Source organism: Tasmannia lanceolata, unplaced genomic scaffold (assembly GCF_043159265.1).
Source record: "Tasmannia lanceolata isolate RefF3 unplaced genomic scaffold, GAP_Taslan_0.1 ptg000037l, whole genome shotgun sequence".
Lineage (NCBI taxonomy): Eukaryota > Viridiplantae > Streptophyta > Magnoliopsida > Canellales > Winteraceae > Tasmannia > Tasmannia lanceolata.
The window spans coordinates 48,043,235-48,053,727 of record NW_027518714.1 but is presented as its reverse complement, the minus strand read 5'-3'; the positions used below and the strand labels follow the sequence as shown (position 1 = coordinate 48,053,727).

Genomic DNA, 10,493 nt, shown 5'->3' with positions numbered 1-10,493 from the left:
AGGATCCTCTGCTTGCAAAATAAGAACAAATCATCCTTTGGTTATGCATGAGATAGAAGAAATCTGTTTCTAGGGTTTTATAAGACCGGGGCTTGTAGATTGTCATAAAAGAGAAACCAGTAGATTCCAAAACGGTGGAGCGTCCCTTAACCGTGAAACCATACAATGCCAACATCCTTCTCACAAATCATCCTTTGGTTCTGCATGAGAGAGAGAGAGAGAGAGAGAGAGAGAGAGAGAGAGAGAGAGAGTTTCCAACAAATAAAGAAAGTTGAGGAATTCCAATACTTTCTAACAAATAAAGAAAGTTGACGAAAAGATTGTTTCTACCCATCATAGGCTCATAGCTTTATGTGTGGGGGGGATTTTGATGAAATGAATATAACAGAGGAACTGAGAGTAACTTAGTATATATCTGGGGTTTGTAAGGGAGTTTTGGTCCTTTACGAGAAGCACATGTACGATCCCCGGTTTATAACTGGAGCGCGAGATTACATATTCGCCCCTTTTCTTCCGCAGACCACCCTCCCACATTTTATTGAGTCATAAATTGACTAGAAGGTGACCTCGGGAAGTAAAAGGGGTGAACATGTCACTTCTCTTATGGGACGAAGTCACCTTGTCTTTTATTAATAAAATCCCAAGAAAAATCCCTAGCTTTTGTTTGGTTGTGAATCTTCTGTTGGAAATTTGTGGTATTCTGCTACTACAGAAAACAAAAAGAAAATGGGCAAGGGAAGAAACATAGAGATATATTTCTATTAGCTGAAGAGTAAACACAATAACACACACTACATGACTCATCTAGACTGCTTTTTTTAAAGGAGAAAAGATGTACTACGTGGGCTAAATGTTGTGGAGTTAGTTTCCACTTGTTTTTGCCCATTACAACTCAACCATTCAACCACTAAACCACTATCCTATAACCACTTAACCACTAGCAGTACTTGACCCAATAGTTACATGAAAAGAGGAGACCACTACACACGTGCATCAAACATCATCACTCCCCCTTGATGCAAATCCGGATACACCAAGAAGAGATCTAAATCTCGCAAACTTTGGATACGAAAGTGCTTTAGTAAAGCCATCAGCCACTTGTTCATTGGTTGAACAATACTTCATTGTGATCACGCCTTCAACAATGTGTCTGATAAAATGATGACGAAGCTCAATATGCTTGGTCCTCCCATGGTCATTGAGATCGTTGCCTTGTTGTCACAATAAATCTCTGTCGCGTGCGCTTGTACTTGTTGCAAGTCTTTCAAAATTCTCCTCATCCAAACAGCTTGACAAACAGTTGATGTTGTGGCAATATATTCAGCTTCGGATGAAGACAACGCCGTAGTAGCTTGTTTCTTGGAACTCCATGAGACAGCACATGAACCAAGATTGCAAATATATCCACTTGTGCTTTTCCTGTCATCTACAAAACCAGCCCAATCGCTATCAATAAAACCAACTAATTGAAAATTAGGAACCGGTTCATACCAAATCCCATAATTTCTCGTTCCTCGGATGTATCGAAGAATCCATTTGGTTGCTCCAAGATGATGCATTGAAGGATAATGCATGAATCTTGAGACTAAGCTGACAGTAAACGTGATATCTGGACGAGTGTTAGTTAAATACATCAACCCACCAATAATACTTCTAAATAGCTTCTCATTAGCTTTTGCCGTTCCATCATCCATGGTCAACTTCTCATTTGTGTTCATGGGAGTAGAAGCAATCTTACAATTCAGCATATTATACTTCTTAAGCAAGTCTAAAGCATACTTCTCTTGTGAAATAAAAATACCATTATCTGTTTGCTGAATTTGAAGACCGAAAAAATAATGCAACAACCCCAAATTTGTCATATCAAATTCATGCATCATGCTGTCCTTAAATTCTCTAATAAGAATATTAGAGGAACCCGTGTATATAATATCATCCACATAAATGCAAAGAGCACATCATTACCTTTCACTTCTACATATAAGGTGGGATCACTTCCACTCCGGTGAAAGTTATTTTGATGGAGATAAGAGTCAAGTCTACTACTGTACCATGCTCTCGGTACTTGCTTGAGACCGTAAAGAGCCTTCTTCAACTTGTAGACTTTCTCCTCTTTGCCATTGACAACAAATCCTTGTGGCTGAACAACATACACATCTTCATCCAAAGAACCATTTAAAAATGCAAACTTAACATCAAATTGGAAGATATTCCATCTCATTTGAGCTGTTAGAGCCAAAATTATTCTAACGGTTTCAAATCTAGCAACAGAAGAAAAGGTTTCAAAATAATCAATTCTATGCTTTTGTACATACCCTTTGACGACCAACCTTGCATTGTATTTTTGCAAGCTTCCATCAGGATTATACTTTACCCTGTAGACCCATTTCACGCCAATAGCATCATTTCCTGCTTGCAAGTTCACAAGCTCCCATGTGTTGTTCTTTTCAATGGCGGTCATTTCCTCCGTCATGGAATTCTCCCACTCTTCTTTTTCACAAGCTTCATCATAACTTCTAGGTTCTGCAATCATAAGAGTAAAGATAGATTCATAATTTTTTTGTAAAGAACGAAATTTCCTTGGTGGAGTTGCACTATCTTGGGATGATTCACCACTATTGCTGTCCGGATTGCTAAAACCTCTAGAAGAAGACTGGAAGGATGTTAAACTTTGTACTGGAGAAATTGAGGTGACACTGCATCATCCACCTGTACTTCTGTCATATCTCCTCCAAGGGTTAAGTGCTGATTTTTTTGTCATTCCATTGCCAAACACTGTTTTCATCAAAAATAACATCTCGACGAATAATTAGCTTCTTGGTGATAGGATTATACAACCAATAACCTTTTGTCTCATCACTATAACCAACAAAAATATATTTCTCACTCATTTTATCCAGCTTAGCACGATCAGTAGAATCAATTAAGGCATATGCAATACAACTAAAAATTTTCAAACCACTTATATTGGGCTTAGTTTTCCACCATGCTTCATAAGGTGTCATATTCCTTACTACCTTTGTTGGAGATATATTGAGAAGATGTACTGATGTTGCCACCGCCTCAGCCCAAAAATCATTTGGAAGTTTCTTCTCATTTAGCATGCTTCGTGCCATTTCCACAATCGTCCGATTTTTTCTTTCAGCAACGCCGTTCTGTTCTGGAGTTTTTCTTGTTGTCAGCTGTCTGCGGATGCCATTTTCCTTGCAAAAAGAATTGAACTCATTAGACAAAAATTCTCCCCCCTGTCTGTTATGAGAGTCTTGATTACACAGCCACTTTGTTTTTCCTGCAAAAGCTTTGAATTCCTTAAAATTTTCAAATGCCTCTGATTTCTGAACAAGAAAAAACCCCAACTCATACGAGTAAAATCATCAGTAAATAATAGTACATATTTACTCTTGTTCAAAGACAATGTGTTCATTGGTCCACAAATATCTGCATGAACCATGGTTTCCATAAACAAAGTGGCAGGCGATGTTCCAAAGGCATCATGGCTCTCCAAGCTTTCCCAACCGGAAAGGGCAGGCGATGTTGCTTTCCATAAACACAACTTTCACAAACACTATCAGCACAGATAATAGATGGCAACCCAGATACCATACTTTTCTGACTCAACAATTTCATCCCATTAAACTGCAAATGCCCATACCTTAAGTGCCAAAGCCTAGAGTCATTATTAACATTAGCAACCAATGCACAATCATCTAAATATGATAGCTCAAGAGGGGACATTTTGTTTTCAGCCATGTGGATCTTAATGATAGACTTCTCAGATTTTCTACTTTTAATTTCACAAACATCATCATGAAACAAAACCAAATATCCTTTTTATATCAACTGACCCACACTAAGCTAGTTATGTGCCAAACAAGGAATAAAGTAAACATCATTGATTATTCTTTCAATATTTGACTTAGTCTTAACTGCAATGGTCCATTTACCTTCAATCTGAACTGACTAGCCATCACCAAGCCGAACTTGCAATTGAACTGACTTGTCAATAGTGAGGAAAAGATCCTTCTGTCCAGTCATATGGTTGTTGCAATCACTATTTAAAAACCAGACATCAGTCTTACTTATATTAGGATTCAAATAAGTAAGAAACAAACTACCTTCCTCTTGCTTTTCTTCAGCAAAGTTGGCTTGTTGCTTTGCTTTTTCCCAGCAATTTGCTTCGATATGTTCATAGTTCTTACAAAAATAACATTGCTTCCCTCTGTAGTTCTGCTTTTGGTTGCCTTTGTCACCATTCCCACGCCTTTGATGTCCCATATCAGTCCTTCCTCGACCTCTTCCATGACCACGATAGCCACCTCTACCATAGCCACCTCTACCTCGGCCTCTTTCTGCTTGCCTTTGACCAGAAGAGCCTTCACTATTTTTTTCTTTGCTCGAGATCTCCACCTTGGATTGAAAAGCATGCTCAAGATTCTTTTCGGTCGACCTGTTCATTCTCTCTTCATGTGCTAAAAGAGAACTCATAAGTTCATTAAAAGAAAAAACAGATAAGTCTTTAGACTCTTCAATAGCTGTAACAACGTGATCAAATTTACTTGGAAGGCTTCTCAAAACTTTCTCTACTACTTTATGATCTGAGACATTCTCTCTAAAAGTTTTCATCTGATTTATGATAGCAGAAATTCTACAAAAGAAATATTGAACAGACTCACCACCTTTCATAAAAGTGCTTCAAATTCTCTACGGAGTGTTTGCAATTTTACCACGGTTACCCTAGAATCCCCATGAAACTCCTGCCTCAAGATGGTCCAAGCTTGTTTTGAACTAATGGCACTGGAAATCCGTGGAAAGATGGACTCCGCTACAGCTTGTTGCAAAACAAGCAAGGCTTTCGCATCCTTTTTACGAAGCTCCCTCACATCTGTTGCAGTTTCTGCAAAACCATTCTCAACCAATTCCCATAGTGCTTGTGTAGTAAAAAAGGTCTTCATTTTAATACTCCAAAACTCATAATTTTCTCCACCAAAGATAGGAATCAAGGATTGGGAGAGATTGAGGGTATTCATACCATTTGACATGATTGAAACTCACACAGAACTTTTATCAAACAGTTTGTGTGCAGTGTAAACTTACCCAAAGAACTTTGCTACAGCAAACAACCTCCACAAAAGAGACACGCCCACCTTCAACCGAACTAGGCTCTAATACCAGAATGTTGGAAATTTGTGGTATTCTGCTACAACAGAAAATAAAAAGAAAATGGGCAAGAGAAGAAACAGAGAGATATATTTCTATTAGCTGAAAAGTAAACATAATAACACACACTACATGACAGACACATCTGGACTGCTTTTTTTAAAGGAGAAAAGATGGACTATGTGGGCTAAATGTTGTGGAGTTAGTTTCCACTTTTTTTGCCCATTACAACTCAACCATTCAACCACTAAACCACTATCCTATGACCACTTAACCACTAGCAGTACTTGACCCAAAAATTACATGAAAAGAGGAGACCACTACACATGTGCATCAAACATCATCATCTTCACCTCGAATGGTAGTAATGCAAGTAGTCAACAGGAAGAATAGTTGCGGGTATTTGCCTCCAAGAATACGATATAGAGATCAAAGGAAGAGAAGGGGAAGGGAGAGGGGAAGAATAGTTGCGGGTATCGTCTCCGAGAATACTATATAGAGATCAAAGGAAGAGAAGAGGAAGGGAGAGGGGAAGAGAGAAAGAGAGAGAGAGAAAAAAAACATTGTTCCCAAGAAATTCAAGCAAAATTCCTCTATTTTTATGGATTTTGGCTTGAGTAGTATGGGAAGAGAGAAAGGTGACACGTCAGCATACGTGCAATGGGAGGCATCTCTTCGACAATCAAACATGCCATGTTTGGTTCGCTGGGAGAGTAGTGGAAGTAGTAGTTAATAGGGAGGTGACAAGGATGGGAGATGTGTAGAGTTGTCTAGAGGAGAATAGAGAAAGAGCGGTAGCGTATTTGGTTGGGCATTAAACCTCTAGAAGAAGTGTGGAAAATATAGGGGTGTTATTATCAAAATAGATAGTGGACGAGAGAGCAAGGGAAGAGAGAGAAAGAGAGAAAAAATATAATGATTACACAAGACAAGACAAGACGTATTCTACTTTTCTCCCTTTTAAAATCCACCTAAATGGAGGTTTTTGGTTGGAAGATTGGTAGGGAGAACAATTCCGTCACATAGGCGCCATAATCAAATGGAATTTGAACTCAAATTTGGCAACCGAACAACATCCAGTGTTCCATATTCCTGGAAATGCCCAACCGTCTTCCACGTTATTTGCAACCAAACAGAGCCAAGGACTTTTACTGACTTGGCAGCCAAATGCTAAGTAAAATCTGGCTTATGTGCAACCTGTTTTTGGCCGCAGAAAAGCCAGGATGGCGTTGGGGTTTTTGTTGGCACTTGAGTGTCATATCTGCAAAATCCCTTGTTTAATTGCCAATTTAACATTATGGCTCTGTTGGTTGCCAAATGCTCGGCATCCTCAAGGATGTCCCAAGTAAGGTTTTAAATTTCGGTTTCAGGTATAATTTAGTTCCTCACCGAAATTGAAATTTTGGCCGAAATTCTGTAAAGAAATAAAAATAATAATATTGTATCAAAAATTTTTGCCGAAATTGCTGAAATTTTGACCTTCTAGAACATTTTTGTTTCGGTCCTGACCGAATTTGAAATTTTGGATTTCGGCCAAAATTTAAAACCATTATCCCGAGTAGAAAATGCTTTTTGGTAACTTTTATGGTGCTTGGTAGCCAATTTAGTACAACAATTCCTAGAGATTACTAGACAAGATTCAAAGATAATTAATGCTTGTATGGTGACGTGGCACCCATGCTCCTTACTTATAGCTTCCATTCCATCCGCCTTAAAAAAAGTAAAAATTCCTCTAGTAGAATTTGCTTTCTCTCTCTCTCTTTTCTTGCTACATATTGGTAATCTCCTCCCATTACTTTTACTAGATTGGCAACAAAACACTGCTTATCCACGTAAATCCTAAGTAGATCAAACATTATAAATGTTTGTCTCCTTCCTATTGACTACTTATACCACTAATCTACAAGTTGTCACGCCCCGAACCCACGGTGTAAATATTGTCCGATTTTGGGTTTTTTTCCATCCTCCCCAGTTTTGTTTTCTAACAGCACTAACCGTGCCCTACCCATTCCGCGGGGCTTGCCCCTTGGAGATACTGAAAACACATCTACGCAAGGAGAGGAAGAATCCACACATATAGCCCAGTAAATTTCCTCCCTTTCCAATGTGGGATCTCACAATCCACCCACGTTAGGGCCCAGCGCCCCCGTTGGCACACCATACTGTGGGAGGCCCCGCTCCGATACCCTTATGTCATGCATGTAGCCCACGATGTAAATATTGTCCGGTTCTAGGTTTTTCCACTGTCCCCGGTTTTGTTTTCCAGCAGCACTAACTGTTCCCAACCCACTCCGCAAGAGCTGCCCCTTGGAGATGCTGAAAACGCGTATACACAAGGAGAGTAAGAATCCACACATATAGCTCAATAACTTTTCCTCCCTTTCCTATATGCATCGAAGCGGAGCCTTGAAGACTACCAAGGATGTCTCATGTTTAATCATTTCATGTGATGAGTCACCCTTGTCTTCTTCCAAAAAAATCAAGTCAAATTTTATAAAAAATGAAATTTTTCTTAGATTTCTTAGAAACATGCTCTCTCTCTCTCTCTCTCTCTTCTTCTTTACATTAGTAATGACACCCCCTACCACTACTTTAAGAGGCTGACAGCCAAACACTATTGCATCACTTAACTATTCTAGGAAAGTTTCGGCAAAATGCCTGGAACCATTATATTGGCCCCTTTTTCTGGGGTCACATTCCCTTGTAGCAGTACTCATAAACACACAAAATGGGGTGGCTGAGGGGAAGAAAAGGAGGCCAACATATATCACTTCATATCCTTTATTCCGCAGCTAAAATTGGCCATGAATGGCAAAATGAGGGTGTGTGCAATAATTGTTCATCTGTTCTAGAGTCAAAAGCTATTTCTACAAAGTAATTAAGGCAGACGAGTGCATGCAAGGAGAACTTATCCAATCTTCCCGAAATCCACAAGAGAGGGTGTATCTATCAAAACGGGGGAGTAAGTAACTACAAATATCAAATCATCATCCACTGAGAAAGCAACTCATCAGAAACTTTTACTGTAATCATCACATAGGCAGAGGATATAAAGAAAGCCAAAACAAGAAAAAGATCAATAGGAGCACAAGTAATCGGTATTAAAAGATGTCTAATTAGCAAGTAGTCCTACAAAAATGGAGGAGAGATTATAAAATCTTGTAAAGTAATGCAAAAGCAGAAAACCATGCAAATTTAGGAGAGGATAACCTAGCCTCTGATTTGAAAATAATCTCTCTGTGTGAATAAAGTACAATTTAATCACATCATTACTGATAATGCCACCTTACTAATTAAGTAAACAAGATCCTCTTCTCCTTCCTTGATGCCGTGTAGAGAAACCCTTTTCCCCTCTCTTTAGCTCGCTCTCTCTCTCTCTGTCTCTCTCTCTCTCTCTCTGTAATATTTTGTTTGTATTTTGAATTTGTGGAGGGGGATGATTGGTCAACAGAGGAGTAGCTGTCTTCATTGATACCAACCATACGAGGTTGTACACCACAAACGAGCATCTACAAACCTATGGTCGTCTTACACGTGTCGTTATTTAATTGGGTAACGTGTACCTCCTCCATCACATCAGATGAAGAGAGAGAGAGAGAGAGTTTTCAGGGTGCAGCAAAGGTGACAGAGGACAGAAGGAGGAGCATTAAATTTGTAGCAGTGTTGTAAAGAAGAAAGGGCGATGATAAATTTGCACCCCCTTTAGGATAAATCACTCCCCTTTAAAAGGGGGTTTGTGGTAGAGAGGGTGCGAATTATCCAATAGCGGGTGCGAATTTATCATAGGCAGAAAAAAGCGAAAAACCGTGAGAGAGAGAGGGCTTTGGGGGCCAGTAAAGAGACGGTCAAACCCTAGAGACTTGGCAGAGTGTTGTTGCCACGTCAGACGTGAAATCCTACGTGGCGAGACATACCAACCTGTCAGCCACTATGAGGCACTTCCACCTTCCACTTCCCACCTTCCCAACATTATCCCCCCAATGACACGAAGTATCCGGACAATTCGTGTTATCTGGGCTTTCTCCTTTTTCGTCCTCCCTATTTTACGATTTTTAAGCTTACTATGAATATCTGGGTACTGATATTGGGACTACCCTGTTTTGATAACTGCACAAACTCAGCTAGATTTATCAGTTTTTAATTGGCTTTTAGGATCTTTTTTGGAACTTTGTAATGTTAGGTCTATAGTATAACCCATATATGTTCTAATATAATCACAATAAGATAAAGACCGGTGTAGTGGGTCTACAATGGCTAGAGTCCATTAACCAGTCATTAGTCCTAGGACTAAAAGCAACAAACTTGGTATTCCAAATTAGAGACCTTGGGTGTAATACTTCAAGCAATCTCTTAGTTGACCTAATTACCTCTAACATGTAATAACCTTTGACAGTTGTTTATATACAAATTGATAAGAAGAGTTATTGCAGTTATAAAAACATGATAATTGCAATTATCAGCACCCAATTTTTATTTTTTTGAAAAAGTCTTTTAACACTGTTATTTTGACATGTACTTCTTAGGTAAATAGGCGCTTGATGTTTGCACAGCTATTTTTTGATAATGAGACGAAATCAACTTTTCTTTTTTAACTGCTGGTTAGTAGACATGTTGAATTCGGTTCATTATCAAAACTTGGTAGCTTCAACATCACTGGCCAAGGTACATTATGTTCTCAATGTAAAGGGAAATATAAGGGAAGTGATGATTTATTCCCCTGTATTTCCCCGGGTCACCCCAATCCAGAGTATTTATGAATACTGTTTTTACACTTCCAAGGTAGAGGACCGGGTAAGAAAGGCGGCAAATGTATCATTTTCCCAGTTATAACTTATAGGGTTATTTACTGTTACGTGTCGGAGAGTTGCATTATTGACATAAAAATGTCACTTGTTGAGAAAAAATGAATAAATGCTGATTTATTAAAAAATCAAAATTTTAAGACTAAAATGCCCCTTAGTACATTTATTCTTCTTCCCTTCTTTTTACAATTTTACGTTTACCCATTTTGTTCGAACCCTGTTTTTAACCTAGATGAAGTGCTTCTTATTCTCCGGCGAAACCTACTCTTTTCTCCTGTAATACGTAAGAAGGTAAGCCTGAAATCTCATGCTCCCTCTCTCTCTATATTTCTTTTTTTTTTTTCAAAACTCCATCTAACATCATCTCTCTCTCTCTCTCTTATTTTTTAGGGTATTCAAAGGTTTTTTTTGCTTGAAATGCACAAAATTGGACACATCGGCCTTCTGCCTCGTCAAATCTTTCTCAAAAAGGGTTTCGAGATCTCCCCCTCTCATTCTCGATGCAAAAATAAGTACTCGAAGCGAAAACAGGTT

The 10,493-nt window shown here is 38.8% G+C and overlaps 1 long non-coding RNA gene across 2 annotated transcripts; it reads right to left on the bottom strand.

The window, feature by feature from the left end:
• Positions 1-735: 735 nt before the first annotated feature.
• LOC143862326 (uncharacterized) lies at positions 736-6,208 on the bottom strand. 2 transcript variants are annotated; one of them, XR_013240258.1, is made up of 3 exons: positions 5,511-6,208; positions 5,095-5,194; positions 736-4,894 (listed from the first exon to the last, which is right to left on the bottom strand). It is a non-coding gene; the product is annotated as an uncharacterized LOC143862326 (long non-coding RNA). The 2 variants fall into 2 exon arrangements; XR_013240257.1 differs by having other exon boundaries at positions 736-5,194.
• Between the last annotated feature and the right edge of the window lie 4,285 nt (positions 6,209-10,493).